At 37.9% G+C, this 17,019-nt stretch overlaps 1 protein-coding gene across 2 annotated transcripts in view; it reads right to left on the reverse strand.

The window, feature by feature from the left end:
- LOC130905895 (TBC1 domain family member 10A-like) overlaps positions 1-17,019 on the reverse strand; it is a 44,039-nt gene that overhangs the window by 12,597 nt on the left and 14,423 nt on the right. For both annotated transcript variants that reach the window (XR_009061163.1, XR_009061162.1), the window contains exons 10-11: positions 4,149-4,247; positions 3,938-4,035 (exon numbers count right to left, since the gene is read on the reverse strand). The gene's annotated coding sequence lies outside the window, so the exon portion shown is untranslated. The remainder of the gene's footprint in view (positions 1-3,937; positions 4,036-4,148; positions 4,248-17,019) is intronic.

Below are 17,019 nucleotides of genomic sequence, written 5' to 3' on the forward strand. Positions count from 1 at the left end.
TGATTGAAGTAATATTTTTTTTGTTTTGTTTGGGCCACATTTTGGCAAGGACATTTGTGTCTTTATTATTCAATCAAAAAATAAGTTGCTTCAAACAAAAATTATATATATTCAATAGGGCTGTCAAAATTATCGCGTTAACGCGCGGTAATTAATTTTTTAAATTAATCACGTTAAAATATTTGACGCAATTAACGCAAATGTCCCGCTCAGACAGTATTCTGCCTTTTGGTAAGTTTTACAGCAAGGCTTTTTGTGCTGTCTAACAGCGAACTCTTGTGGTCGCTTTGCGACATGGTTTATTTTTTTCTTGCCAGTTCAATATGGCTGCACGACGTCTCGGGCTGACGCCTACGTTGTAATGTTGTGCTAAATGATCCTTGGACAAGATTTGTCCATAAGTATGGTTGTTGTAAAGAATGTACATATTATGTTAGTAAGCGAAATGTTATATTTTTTGTATGAGACGCTTTTTGTTTATGTTTAGTGAACCTGTATAGCGTGCTAAGCTAACGTTGTTGCTAATGCAATGCTTGTGTACTTTTTTTTGTAGTTTTACGACGGTCTAAAGAGGACAATGGTTTGAGGCTATTTTATTAATAAATCAGATGAAAAAGGAAGAAGTCTGATTATTAAGGCGTCGTTCACTAGCTGTCCAGCTTTGGAAAAAGTAGACACTTCGGAGTGAGGACAGCATAGACATAGAATGACAGTAGAGTGAAATGCCCACTACAGTCCTTATGTACCATATGTTGAATGTATATATCCATCTTGTGTCTTATCTTTCCATTCCAACAATTTATTTTACAGAATATATATATAATTTACAGAAAAATATGGCATATTTTATAGATGGTTTGAATTGCGATTAATTGCGATTAATTACGATTAATTAATTTTTAAGCTGTAATTGACTCGATTAAAAATTTTAATCGTTTGACAGCCCTAATATTCAAACGAAAAAACACTTCAATCAAAAAAAGAAAAATTTCAATCATAGAATAAAGTTTTTGAATGCGAAAAAATATTTGAGACTCAAAAATTTGCATTTGAATACTTAATTTTTCATTGATAATATTTTCTTTAATTGAAGCAATCCCTTTTTTAGTTTGGGCCATATTATGGCCAGGACATTTATGTATAAATCATTCAATCCCCCCAAAAGTTGCTTCAATCATAAAAAATTTTAAACAAAGAAAAAATCATTTGAAAAATAAAATTGCCCTCCCCTAATTTTATTTATTTATTTATTTAGTAAATAGTATGCAAAGCAAATGACCCTCTAAGGTGCTAGTCACATGATCTGTTCAAAAAATAATTTTGACCCTTTATGAAAATATCTTTTTTTGTTCATGTCATTCATTTTTGTTGTTTGCTTTAATTCTTTAAAACTTTTATATACATATAAAAGAAAGTCGATTACGTGCAATGACACTTTTCGGCCACCAGGCCCCCCCCCCCCCCCCTTAACTCCGCTTATGGCTAGACATTAAGTGATCACCTTTCAAAAATAAATATCAACCAGGCCTAATGCGTAATATTTCAATGTAGTCGTGTTTAGGCTGGGACACCTCACATGCATGCCAGATATGAAAAGGATTGCACCTTGTATCAGGAAGTAATTAGTCATTTACTTAATTGGCGTGTTGCCAAAAAAACGCCCGACTTTGGTACCCCGCCCAGGTCAGGTCCGTGAATGAAAACTCACCATTTTCATAACCTACCATCTGATACAGTGCCTTGCAAAAGTATTCGGCCCCCTTGAACCTTGCAACCTTTCGCCACATTTCAGGCTTCAAACATAAAGATATAAAATTTTAATTTTTTGTCAAGAATCAACGACAAGTGGGACACAATCGTGAAGTGGAACAAAATTTATTGGATAATTTAAACTTTTTTAACAAATAAAAAACTGAAAAGTGGGGCGTGCAATATTATTCAGCCCCCTTGCGTTAATACTATGTAGCGCCACCTTTTGCTCCAATTACAGCTGCAAGTCGCTTGGGGTATGTTTCTATCCGTTTTGCACATCGAGAGACTGACATTCTTGCCCATTCTTCCTTGCAAAACAGCTCGAGCTCAGTGAGGTTGGATGGAGAGTGTTTGTGAACAGCATTCTTCAGCTCTTTCCACAGATTCTCGATTGGATTCAGGTCTGCACTTTGACTTGGCCATTCTAACACCTGGATACGTTTATCTTTGAACCATTCCATTGTAGATTTGGCTTTATGTTTTGGATCATTGTCCTGTTGGAAGATAAATCTCCGTCCAAGTCTCAGGTCTTGTGCAGATACCAACAGGTTTTCTTCCAGAATGTTCCTGTATTTGGCTGCATCCATCTTCCCGTCAATTTTAACCATCTTCCCTGTCCCTGCTGAAGAAAAGCAGGCCCAAATCATGATGCTGCCACCACCATGTTTGACAGTGGGGATGGTGTGTTCAGGGTGATGAGCTGTGTTGCTTTTACGCCAAAGGCCAGATTTGTGCAGTGTACGACTGATTGTTGTCCTATGGACAGACTCTCCCACCTCAGCTGTAGATCTCTGCAGTTCATCCAGAGTGATCATGGGCCTCTTGGCTGCATCTCTGATCAGTTTTCTCCTTGTTTGAGAAGAAAGTTTGGAAGGACAGCCGGGTCTTGGTAGATTTGCAGTGGTCTGATGCTCCTTCATTTCAATATGATGGCTTGCACAGTGCTCCTTGAGATGTTTAAAGCTTGGGAAATCTTTTTGTATCCAAATCTGGCTTTAAACTTCTCCACAACAGTATCTCGGACCTGCCTGGTGTGTTCCTTGGTTTTCATAATGCTCTCTGCACTTTAAACAGAACCCTGAGACTATCACAGAGCAGGTGCATTTATACGGAGACTTGATTACACACAGGTGGATTCTATTTATCATCATCGGTCATTTAGGACAACACTGGATCATTCAGAGATCCTCACTGAACTTCTGGAGTGAGTTTGCTGCACTGAAAGTAAAGGGGCCGAATAATATTGCACGCCCCACTTTTCAAGTTTTTATTTGTTAAAAATGTTTAAATTATCCAATAAATGTTGTTCCACTTCACGATTGTGTCCCACTTGTTGTTGATTCTTGACAAAAAAATTAAATTTCATATCTTTATGTTTGAAGCCTGAAATGTGGCGAAAGGTTGCAAGATTCAAGGGGGCCGAATACTTTTGCAAGGCACTGTATATGTCTTTAACAGTCTGACCAATTTTGAGGAGGGTCCAACTAACTGCCTCGGTGTAATGGTTTCAAACGTGCACCCTGGTTTTCAAGTAAAATGGCATGTTTTTCAACATTCAATCCTAAATACCCGATTTCCTGTTGGGTTTGGAATATGGGTGCTACAGACTTTTTGAGAAAGTTTTAGACAACCTATCGACTCCCCAAATTTCATCGCTCTACGTTGAAAAACATCAAACGAAATGGCATTTTTTAAATTTAAAGGGGGCACCATTGAGCCATTTAGTGACATTTTTTCGTAACGTTGCTAAATTATCGAAATTTACGCGAACCCTCAGGTATGTGCAAAATTTGAGTTTTTGAGCATGTTCAGGCCTTCAAATTGGCCATTTTCATTTGCCATGAAAAAAAATAAATAAATAAACCTTTGCATTCCAATAGGGCCTTCGCACTAAGTGCGCTCGGGCCCTAACAATGACTAAACCATCTACGTACATGCAAATACTATCTAGAAATAAATTCTTGAATCCAAATTTTTTTTTATTCCGAGTAACGTAGCAAGTATTGAATTGAGATTCTTCAAGACGAACTCCGATTCACCTACTATTGTCTGCAGAGGAACAATGTCATCACTGTGGACTTCCTTGAGGCCATCCAGCACATGTGCACGATGTGTTTGTCTGACCTTTCGAACCACGTGACATCCAGAGCTGAACCATGGTTGCTTTCCCTAATGAGCCGCTCACCTTACTGGGGTGGGAAGATGTGGATGTCAAGCTTCTGTTTGGAGGTTCGCCGGAGGAATGTGTTGATCGCAACCTTCCTGCTTTCCACTTGTTGTCTCCTGAACCAGAAGTAGGCCAGATGGAATGTTTATCCGATATAAGAGTGAGGAGATGGAAATTCCCAATAACGTATGTGCAAAAAAAAATGTAAATAAGTTGGACGTGAACTTACGGAATGAAAGCTGGAATCAGAAGCCGAGCATATCAATTGGGCTTGTTTACACAGGTGACGTGTTGGGTCAGCGTTTGCAGTTGGTGGTCACTTCCTGTCCTACAAAAAAAAAAGGAACTAGGGTGAGGGAGAATCACCCACGACCTGAGAAAGGAAGCAAAAGTGAAGCATTAAAAAAACATTATTTACAACACAAAGCCCAAAAGAAATCGTTGCGTAAACACTGAAGAACTTTTTGAAAATCCTAACATTATTCCCGTGGGAAAGTGTGACGGAGAAGTCCAAACTGTGTGTGAATTATTTTAAAATGCTCTCGAGGATTTAGGAAGCTTTCCAGTGTGCGACTCCGTGCGTAACGTGAACCGTTTTATGGAGCTTTGCGGATGTTTTAACTTCAGAGATTTAAAACTGGAGCGAGTTTGGTTTCAAGACTCACACTTGTACTTAAATTTACGCCCGCGTCCAACACAAACACACAGAGATTGTGTGGAACACTGAAACACAATAAGCTATTGTAACCTTAAACCCAGAGGTCTCAACTAACATGTGCTTTTGTCATTAGTTTCAATTATAAGGCCATGAAGTCAGCCTGTGATGACACGTACATCCCTTGCTTGGACCGAAGCAAAAATATGTCAAACTAATCCTCTAATCTAATGTATTTATTTGTGAAGCCTGTGTTTACGACTTTTGAATATGACTAATTGTTTTTACAGGCTTTTTATTTTTGAGTCATTGGCTGCCATCGACAGCTGTAGACGTCCAATTTATTTTGAGAGGGAGTGGCAAATGACCTAAAACTTTCAATGGTTTTTCAATTTTTGGCAATTTTTGTTGTGGCTTTTTTAAAGTTTTTTTTTTTTTTTTTTTTTTAAGGTTTTTTTTTTTTTTTTTTTAGTTTTTCCATCGTTTATGATTTTTCTTCTTTTTTTTTGCAGTTTTACAGTTCTTTTTTGCTGTTTTCACATGATTTATAACCTTCTATCGCGCATTTGTGCGTTTTTCATAGTTTAGACTTCTTTTTTATCCACTTCCTGTAGATTTGGTTTTTTTTTTTTGGGCCACTTCCTGTTGATATCAGCTCCATTCCCATTGAAAATGAATGGGGATGTGTTTGTCAAATTGAGGTAGAACCAGAGGCGTCGCGTCCCATTAGGCAAACAAGGCAATTGCCTAGATTTGATGTCTATCCCTGTCAATGTTAGTTAATGAGTTAACAACAGTTGATTTTGTATTTGTTTGCTTTATACTCATTTACTGTATATAACTTTGAATGTTATTTTGGTCAGTCTTTGAAATATTTTGAAACTCTTAACATTTGTGGGACTGCAAGTTACTTTTCTACTTTACAGTAGTGCCTTGTTCACCACTGCGTATTCATAAAGTAGCTGCACAATTTGTTCAAATACCTACATTTTAATTGTATTGTACTTAAAACAGACAAAAAAATCTATTGTATTCTATAATTTTTGTTCTTTTTTTGTTTTTATTTCTATTTCCCTTTCATATATGAATTATTACCCCCCTCCCATTCATACAGTATTTACAGGGGTCTCAAGAGTATTATTGTTACAGCATTCTAAATAGAGTTGTCTGATAATGACTTTGTAACCGATATCCTGATATTGTTCAACTAAAAAAATCCTAAATTTTATGCGAACGTGCACTTACCGGTAACGTATTATGGCTAATTTTATTGTGATGCTCAAATGGATGCTTTACTAATGATAAATGTAACAACTTCAAGGTTTTCCAAATAAGCATTGTGCGAAATATAAGAGAACAACTTAAATTGAAGTTATGGGAAAAAGTGCCTATTTTGCACCACTGTATTAAGTTTATAATATTTTTTTTTTCAATCAATTATTATTCATTTAATTTTTGCACCATGAATGCAAATGGTCTGATCACAAAACAAATGCCAAGCATCTTAGTTCGGAGACATCTAACGGTCAATAAGGCTAACTGCTGTGCTAAGCTGTGACCGGCCCTTGTACGAATGCAGAAGGCAATTTATTTTGAATGCGACATGCATATTGGCCCAAAACTGAAAAAAAAAAAAAATAACATGTCGATATTATCTGATATAATTTTCAAATGATGTCATTGTAGAACGCTGTTTAATGCGTTAGTTGGACAGCATAAATTACGTATTTCTAATTTTTGTCTTGTTGCCCTCAGCAATCTTGCCTGCTAATGGTGCCGTTAGTGTTATCAGACCACAAGGCTGGCTGCTTGACCCACTTCAGTCCAATCAATGCTTATCAGGACCAGAACAGGACTCTCGTTTTTTTTTAAGTAGCATTTTTTTCCCCTTCTGCAGTCTTTGTGTATCCTCTAAGAGCCCCGTTTCCTCATCAGCAATGGAGGGGGATTAGATGGACGGGAAGAGAGGAGACAGTGGGGATGTGACCCAACAATGGCAGGAAGTGGCTTCAGATCAGCGCCAGATAAGTGCAAAAAATTGCAAGCTCACAAACATCCCCGTTGAAGAGATAAACACACTCAAAATGTGATAAATAAAATGTTGCATGAGCTGAAGAGCTAAAAATAGATTCATTCAGCAACTAAGCAAGCAGTTGAATCGGTCACTGTACGGACACGATACAAAACACGACCAACTGTGAATAACTATTGGAGACACAATATTGGAAAAGTAGCATGAAAGTGTATAAAGTGTGAAAGAGGACAGCATACACTGTAAAAAATTCTACTTCCGAAAAGTTATGTGATCTTAAGATTTTCAACAGACAAAACTCAAACTTTCAAGTTTTCTTCAGTAACATGTTGAGTACTGTAATTTTCGCACTATAAGCTACTTTTTTCCCTTAGTTTAAAGTTTAGTTAAAGTTTTGAGTTTCTGCAACAAGTTGATTTTTTAAGTTTTGAAGAAAAAAAACAAGTGAAATACGTTGATTTGAACTTTTTGTTGTAGTTGTTACAGTGTAAAAGGTGGCGGTGACGAGGGCCTGGTGTATAAACAGCACATCTGGGGTCATTCTAAGGTCCCCTAAAATAGAAAATCTGATATCTATAGAGGATGTTGGTTGTGTAAACAGGAGTTTGCTCAGTTTTCTCCAATACAAATTATATAACATACAATTAGGTCATTAAATAGTGACACAATTGACTATCTTAATGTGAAATACGTGTCTTGGCTCAGAAATGGTTAGGAAAGACTAGGGAGAGCTACATAATCAACTACAGTTGTACCTCTACTTACGAACATCTCTAGAGAATTTTCAGGTTGAGACACGCCTCAACGGGAAAATATTGCCTCTTGTTACGAAAGAAATTTCAGGATACGAAAGGCAAAAATACAGTATGGCTGGTACCCGCAGCTATCAGAGTTTACTGAACGTAACATACTTATAGCTGCTTTGCCATTGGCTATTGTTTGGCATTCCTGGCATCCAATTGACTAAGAGGGACCTCTACTGTCTGTGTATGTGTGTATCCCAGCGTCCTATTCATTCGCCCCTCGTGTTCCAACACCTTCACATGAGTGTATTCACTTTTATTCTTTATTCCTGTTTTTTTACATTATGCACAACTCTGATTTAATGTTTATTGTGCAATAATCCAATTGTACATGTATTTGTTACATGTTTTAAAGCAATTTTCTGCATTATAAAAGAATTATGTCTGAAATTTGGGGGCTTGGAATGGATTATCATTAGGGTATTAACAGTACATGGAAAAACACGTCTCGAATTACAGAATTTTCAAGTTACGAAACTACTTCCAGAACCAATTGATTTCCTAAGTAGAGGTACAACTGTATTTGTTGAACATTTTATCCATGTGAAAACAGTCCACAACTTAAAAAACAAAAAACAAAAAAACAAACAAACAAAAAACTGGTTACTGCGATTAAAGGCCTTTTTCAGAAACTAAGAAAATCATATGAACTCTAAACATTGATGTTTTTTTTAAAATGAAAATTTCAAATGTAAATGCACCTGAGTTCAATTCTATGATACAATCCAGTAAAAAAATACTTTTCGTGGATTTTAATTAGCCAAATGTGGCAATCATTGAAGATAAAATGGTCAACTCGATTTAAAAAAATAGATTTACCATCATTTTCGGACTATAAACCGCTACTTTTCCCCCTCATTTTGAATCCTGCGGCTTTTAGTCAAGTGCGGTTTATTTGTTGATTTATTCGAGTTAATAGGTAGCACTTTATCTGACAGTAGCGACATACGACTGCCATAATTATGACATGACACCAGAGGTTGCGCGAGACTTTTTCGTTGTCTGTCATTTTGACTGACAGGGTCATAAAAATCCGGTCATAATCTATTTTTACCCGTCACTTCAATTTTTAAAATGATGATAATGACATTGTGGTGACCCTTTGTTTGGCATAATTCACCGTCCGTACTTGTGTGTCCATTTGACCGAGCGCGTTACCGGCTACGACAAAGTCACGTGACAGAGACTTAAGAGCCGCGCACGTTCCGGCTTGAATAGCGAGTTCACAGAGAGCAGCAGAGCTACAGCGGCTGGACACAGCAATTCGAGCTAACAAGACTCTTAACATTGCATACCGCTTCAACATATTCAATAGTTTTTAGTTTTCATTCATTTTAAATTAATATTCTGTCCGAACAAGCTTAACAGAGAATCCACACCGTGCCATCACACATCAAGCAGATGAATATGTAACTTTTTCTCCGCATTGACAAAAACAGCTGACTGTGGCCCCAGTAGGTAGGCTACATATTATGGAACAATGAAATTAACAGTTCACCTGCTGTGGCTTGAACGTAGTCTCACACTTTCCTCCTGGTGCGCATGGACTTGAATTGCGTGCCCGCTTGTGCAGTCCCTTTTTTTTCACCTCTTTTATCAACACCATCGTCGTTTGGGGGGTTTTGAAGAAACTTCGGACACTCAGTTGCCTTGACATTTTTCAGAGTAAGGCCAACGACGTCATGCATCAAGAGAGACAATAGCTAATTAATATGCTCACTCGCCACCCTGTGGTCTGGGGTGTGAATTGCAACCTGTCAAAATGACAGATGGAATTCAGTTTTTTCCGTCACCGTTTTAAAAAATCGGTCAACGACGGAAAATATTCGGTTAACGCGACCCCTGCATGACACTATCATGGGCACTAATGAATGCTTATGACAGATGTCATTAAGTGTCATCCGGCAAATTATGTCACTAACTCAATTTATGTCCAGCTCGGATCTTTTACTTCCATTTAAAAGTGAGATCATTTGCCGGATGACACAAAATGACATCAGTCATAAGCATTCATTAATGCTAATGGCAGTGTCATAATTATGATGGTCTAATGACTAATGTCTTACAGCGCCACTTTCAAATAAAGTGCTACCAAATACCATAACTAGCAATTATTCAAACAACTGGAACAGAAACTGAAAAAATAATTGGCACAGAACATACACTTTGTTATTTACATCTGTAGCGCTGCAATGCATGCTAGGAGGCACGGAGGACGACAACAGTATTGACAGAAGGTTGCAGCAGAGGTTGACTGTCTCCTCCAAAGAGCAGTCATGGCCAAATGAAGCTTCTTGAAACACTGAAGCTTTGCAGCCAATTGGTTCAAAGCTTCATGTTGGTTCATTTGGTCTTATGAAAGTCTTATGGCACCACTGTAAAAGTGTTACCAAATACCATAACTAATAATTAATGAAACAACTGGAATAGTAACTGAAGAAATAATTAGCACAGAACATGAATTTGGATTGTTATTCACATCTGTAGCGCTGCAATGCATGCTAGGAGGCATGTTGGACGACAACAGTGTTGACAGCAGGTGGCAGCATAGGTTGACTGTCACCCCCAAAAGGAGCAGTGGTGGCCAAATGAAACTTCTTGAAACAATGAAGCTTTGCAGCCAATTGGTTCATGTTGTTTCATTTGGTCTTTTGACAGTCTTATGATGATGCTGTCAAATGAAGTGTTGCCGGTTAATATCTTCTGGTGAAAATATCCCTGGAATATATAGCTGCGGCTTATAGTCCAGTGCGGCTTATCTATGAACTAGGGCTGTCAAAATTATCGCGTTAACGGGCGGTAATTAATTTTTTGAATTAATCACGTTAAAATATTTGACACAATTAACGCACATGCCCCGCTCAAACAAATTAAAATAACAGTACAGTGTAATGTCCGCTTGTGACTTGTTTTTTGGTGTTTGGCGCCCTCTGTTGGCGCTTGGGTGCGACTGATTTTATGGGTTAGTACCATGAGTGAGCATGGTGTAATTATTGACATCAACAATGGCGAGTTTATTTTTTGATTGAAAATTTTACAAATTTTAATAAAACAAAAACATTAAGAGGGGTTATAATATAAAATTTCTAAAACTTGTACTAACATTTATCTTTTAAGAACTACAAGTCTTTCTATTCATGGATTGCGTTAAGAGAATGTTAATAATGTTAATGCCATCTTGTTGATTTATTGTTATAATAAACAAATACAGTACATACAGTGGGGAGAACAAGTATTTGATACACTGCCAATGGGAAAACCCATTGGCAGTGTATCAAATACTTGTTCTCCCCACTGTATGTACCGTATGTTGAATGTATATATCCTTCTTGTGTCTTATCTTTCCATTCCAACAATAATTTACAGAAAAATATGGCATATTTTATTGATGGTTTGAATTGCGATTAATTACGATTAAATAATTTTAAAGATGTAATTAACTCGATTAAAAATTTTAATCGTTTGACAGCCTACTATGAACAAATGCCTGTTCGTGTCAAATTTGGTGGGTTGCGGCTTATAGTCGGGTGCGCCTTATAGTCCGAAAATCACTGTATACAAAGTTGGACACAAATGGCCAGCGTAGTCATCATCATTCATGAAAAAAAGGGAGATCCCTGCAATGACGTTTTACATCCTATCACAAATCTTCATGATTAAAAAAAAGCTGACGTTCACTCTACGCACGAGTGGCTACTGTTATCCTGAGGAAAACCATTAAAGGATACACACTTCCTGGGCAGCGTGCATTGAAAGAGCATCTGTGGCACTTCTGACCTGTGCTGCCACTCCACTTCCTGTCCCACACGTGCAACTCCCCTGCCTTTTATTTATTTTCCTCAACCAAACATGGAAAAGTACTACAAGGGAAACGCAAGGCCAGGTTTGACTTTTCGAGTTACACATGCCTACCATTTGTGGAAACAGTGACTACGCCTCAGAGCAAAAAGCAAGCTCCATGAAGGCCTATTTGGATGGGTGTTGGAAGAATTTCATGCATCAAAACCTGTTGTTGATTAACCAGAACCAAGGGCGTAGTTTTGCATAGGAACGGTAAGGACAAAACACAGCAACTTTTCAGGATGCTCAAAGCAACCTTATTTGCGTTATATAATGACTTCAGTTACATAGGTCATTTAAATTGTCTTCCCATGTTTTAATTGTTGTAATTGACCCCACCATTATTAAGTGAATCATTTTCATTATGTTCAGACTTACATTTGCCTCACTTGCTGAATGTACCAGTCCATTTTCCCTACTAAACGCACATTTGATTGGCTGATGACTTGATGAACACATCCACACCGACATTAGAAATTAGACTTTTTTTCCCCAGCTAGCAGCAGCCACTGTAAGAAAGGTAAAAAGACGCCAATGTTGTGGAAGTGGGGAACACACCACTAATTTTGCTACTGAAAGTCCAACGTGCATCAGAGTTAGCATAAAATTAAACTGTGTGAACTTGATAACCTGCAAAACTCAAGTAAGTAGCTGCTTAGAGAGGTGTCCTGTATGTTTTCTCTACTGTTAACGTTAATTAAATTGTAAGTAATGTCGTGAACCGAGTTTTATCCCCTTCTCCCCAACTTTACTTTTTATTTTATTTATGTGGTCTTAAAGTAGCCCACAGGAGCGTTCATTGTTTTGCTGAGTTTGACTGTGCTTGTGGACAAAAGCAGTAGTGTTTTACCTGAAGGATGGCTCCATTTTTATTTATCTTTTAATTCTCTGACAAAAGTTTTTTCAGCTTTATTTAATTTCTTTATTTAGATAACATTGAGTCGTCTTAAAAGAATTTATTATTATTATTTGCATTCCTGGATATTTAAAAGATGATTAACAAGCTTGTACTTATTGTGTATTTTAATATAATATAAGTTAAAATAATGCAATTTAAATTTGCTCATAAAATCCAGACATTTTTCCTGAAAGTTTTCATAATATTTCTTTCGTAAGTTTTGAAAACGTTTTGATTTGAACGGTGTAGGCTGAACCAATACACATAAAAATATACATTAGGTCAATACAGATTATTTTGCATTGATCATTAAGAATGTCCTGTCCCCAGCAAAAATAATGTACATGCAGGTTATGCCACATCGTCCCTACCGATGTTGAGACCAAACCTACGCCCTGTCCAGAACAGACTAAGTTCCCCCGTTTTTCCCCTTACTGGCGCTGGCAACCCTCCCAATTCAAATGAATTAGATGTCTAATAATGACAAAGTAATTAAAATTCACAGCCTAAGCATAAAAAAAGCCATTTGGATTGGACATTTATCATCTTCAACCCAAATAAAATTCAAATATTTGGACATTTGCGTGTTTGATGGTATACAATTGCACACAATCACATACTAATAAATAAACAAAGATAGCAGATGAGATTTACCAGCCTCCCACTGGGTTTTTGTCTTGGGTGCCTAGCGTCTATCCCGCTAATCTCCTTTTTGCGAAGAGGTCACAAAAAGGGCACAAGGGGGGATAAAAGGAGCAACTTTGTTACCAAAAAGCTTGAGACGAGCATTACAAGCTCACCAAGCCCAGACTTTAATCTCCCTGGAGCTTCACACATATGGTCATCTCCTCGACGATACCACCTTTGTCAAAACACACAAAACATCTCAAGTTGACTCAGAACTGAGAAAGATATTTGCATAAGAGTACCATTAATTATTAAGCGAGTTACGCAACTAAATGAGAAGGTTAAAAGTGTTATGCAGCTTTATTCTATGTACAGTGCAAATATAACAACAAATGTCCTATACTGTAAGATTAGCACACTGAAGATTTTAATAGAGAACAAATACACTACTAACAAATTGTTACAATACAAATACAGTATAAATACCAAAACCGCAATGTTGATTAACAATTCCGTGATTCTCTTAAGCGGCTTTATGTTAGCTATTTAAGCTATTACTGCAATTACTGAAACTTCACTCACCGTTCTTCAAGGAGGTATATAATGGAGCAGGGGTGTCCAAATCACAACCCGCTGCCCAGTTTTCATTGGCCCGCAGCAAACGATGAAAAAAAATCATTGAATATGGCCCGCACAAGAAGGTTGAGTTCAGCATATATTCTGCTGCATTTTCAAGGACTTGACGTAAAACTCAAAACCTTGAAAACACGACCGTAAAATCCAAGCATTTTCAAGGATTTCAAAGACCCGTATGAACCCTGCTCACTGCCATTGACTGCAACAGTTGTCCAATCGAATTTGACTTACCAGTCAAAATTGAGAGGATGTCCATCGCCGTCAATGGTAGCCACTGAGATAATACTGTACTTAGAATTTTTTTTTTTTAAAAAGCCAATCTTTTTTTACCTGATGGACCGCCTCTGAAAACGATGAGATCGGTTGTTTTAGACAACGTTGAGGATAACAAAACGATTTCGTCAACAAACAAAACATGACAATTGTGAATTTTATTCATGCTTAAAACACAACCATTATACATTATACGTTGTATGCTTTGTTATGCTTGCATGAGAACATTGTAGCATAGAGCATCATTATATTAATCTGTTTGAGTGTGCCTCCCCATAGCCTTGACTATTGTGGACTGTATCACAATATGCTCAAATATGGACTGTTATGTTCCTGCGTTTTCCAGTATGCCCTGAATGAATACAAGAGAGGACCGTGGCTCATCAGGCTGAGCTCATCATCTTTCTAGCCAGAGCCGGTGTTCAAGGTCTCAGCTCAAAGATGTTTTTGTACGGAAAAATACCCAGGTTTGTGAGATGATGAGTTTCGTTTCTTAGAAAGTTTCGTTTCACGGTGGGCTTCGGCACCGCCCTTTCAACAGTATAAATGTCCAGCCTCTATTCTACTTTGTACTTCTGGGTGATCACAGCTCCTGGCTGAATCACATCATTTTGTACCCGAGAGCTCTTGTTCACAAACCCTTCGAAGCAAAGCAATCCATGGTTGGGGTCTGATTCATTTCTCATTGAGCTATCGAGTTGACGCTTGTCTTGGAGTTCAAACTTGAGCTTCCCTGACAACAATAAAGCTGACTTTGACGAATGATAGTTTTTGTCGGACGAGACGAGAAGAAAATGCACCATAGTTTTCGTCACATGTTCACAATTTGTAACATTTTAAAGTTTAATTAGCCTGTATCGTATCAGTGTCTAGTTGTGTCACTCATGTGATGTGCTACGCCCTCGCCCCCCAATTCACCAGTGTCCTCTCTAGCCTTGCTTCATTTGAAACACACGATTTAATTTGTTTTCTTATCTTGGCAAGACAGAATATGCAATGTTGCTTTAGCCTTAAAAGGTATGTGCTGAGTGATCATCACACACTAAATGTAACTGATAGCGTTAGCATAGCATTCAGGCAAGCGTCCTCTTAACAGTTTCTCCCGTTGGGACAATGCGTCCCAAAGATTTTTTAAAATTCACAGTGGGTATAGGAATCATAGCAATTTAATTTTACTTATATTATTATTCATATCATTTATTTTGAGAAATATATATATATATATATATACAGTATATTTTTTAAAGACTCTGTGGTGAAAGAGTTAAACGCTGACATTTTTTTTTTTTCATGGTTTGTGGCGTCCAGGTCGGTATAATCAATTGAAAATAATGTACTGTTTTCCTGGAGTGTATCATCATCAAGTTGGCGTTATCCTTGTAGATGCTACAATCTTTGGAAATGTGTGGGTTATTTCGTTGTCGATGCCGACATGTGTATTAAATTGTTTTCTTGCTTATAGACTTGTCGACTTGTCGCTAACAAAATCTGAGACTAGTCGGCAGGAAAATTATGTTGAAACTCCCATCCCTAATTTCTAGTTGGCCCTTGCATTCTTCAAGTGTTCTGAAAGCGGCCTATGGAGAAAAAACATTTGGACAACCCTAAAATAGAGCTACAAATTTTTTCCACAGCTGAATTGTCAGTGTTTTAATACCTTCAAAACTGCATGGGCAATCATTTAAGTAAAATTTGACAATTTACATAACAGTAATATAAATATTGACTCACCCTTTGTTGACGCATTGCAGTAGTAGTCACTGAGCAATTACTTTTATACAATACACAGTAAACTGTCATGAATGTAAAAAGAAGTGTTAGTCAGTAGTCACAGTTGTAGTACTTCAGAACAATTTATGGTTTTAAATTTGGACAAACCTCTACATTTCAAATTGTGCATATGGGAACTACAGCTTGATTTCAATATATTGGGCCTTCAAGCAAAGGGCAGCTGACCTTCATCATTCAGGCATGTAAAAAGTGAGGCTAAAAAGCCGCAAAGATTGCGGCGCTGTGGGAATTCTCCCACATTTGAAATGCTAATTCCTGGCCGAGCTGAAAGAGCCGGAGAAACAGGTGTCCGAGGAAGTGCGCTGCTGCAGGGAGGGTGGCGGGTGAACATGAACACAGGGTCTACTGTGCTATCGAACGTTGCCACTACTCTGTGTGCAGGGTGTTTTGCTCTCTCTTCTCATTGTCTTATTATTAAATGTGGCCTCCACAATAAAAGCAGTCAATGAAAATGTGACGCTTCAAATATAATCTGATTTTAAAACACCACAGCTTGATTTGCAGTTATTATTGGTCTTAAGTGGCAGTCCATTAGCGCCCTCTACAGAAAAAAGTGCATTTGGTGCGTCCGCCTCACAGTTCTGAGGTTCAGTGTTTGAATCCAGTCTTACTGGAATTTGAGGACAAGTGCTAGAAAATAGAATAATTATTGAAGGGAATAGGTACCGTTCTCGCACACACCATATAATTGTTTGCATTAGTGTAACACATTCATTTAGCTATAGTTTAGGAAGACTTCACTCAGTGGCCTTGACACAGTAAAGTTAATCCCCATATCGGGGCTCCTGAGGGGGAAATAGAAAAATGGTACCGTTTCTCGTAGGCACCGTTTAACTGGTTGCATTACTCGAACACACGTAATATAAGGAAATATCAGGAAATAGTATCATTTCTCATATTTACTGTAGGACTGCACTACTCTAACACACCTAATGTAAAATAAATAGCACACCCCAGTTTAAAGCAACAGAATAGATACACAACGCCATCTTATCACAGAAGCCCAACGTATGAGTCACGAGCAAGATTGATGCATCAACTCTGGCAATCAGTTCTCCGGACAACGAACAAGGACAAAGACCAGTGCGCTTTGTCCTAAAACAAGTAGCGCCAGCCCGGATAACAAAGTTGATAGAGGGCGCTTGGGACATCAAGACCAGCGTCGGTCACTGTGGTAACCACATCACATCCGCGCACGAACCAAAACCGCCCAAGACCAGCCACAGCGGGATGGTCCGAAACAACACGCAGTCACACCTTCGGCCCGGCCCTCCTACACCACGGACTTAAAAAACACTGGATACTGAGATAACACAGATTTGCTGCTCAGAAACATTTTCTATGTAGCCTTGCTTTGGATTCAGCATTGTTAAATGTTATTTTAATGATCTTCATGTGATGTAAAGCACTTTGAATTGCCTTGTGTTGAATTGTGCTATATAAATAAATTTGCCTTGCCCTCCCTCCGTTGTCTGTTTTTGCCTTGTTTTTGACCATTGTCGACGAATAAATTGTCAACCTGCTTTCGGTGAGTCTTCTTCAAAC

The sequence above is a fragment of the Corythoichthys intestinalis genome, chromosome 17 (genome assembly GCF_030265065.1).
Source record: "Corythoichthys intestinalis isolate RoL2023-P3 chromosome 17, ASM3026506v1, whole genome shotgun sequence".
Classification (NCBI taxonomy): Eukaryota; Metazoa; Chordata; class Actinopteri; order Syngnathiformes; family Syngnathidae; genus Corythoichthys; species Corythoichthys intestinalis.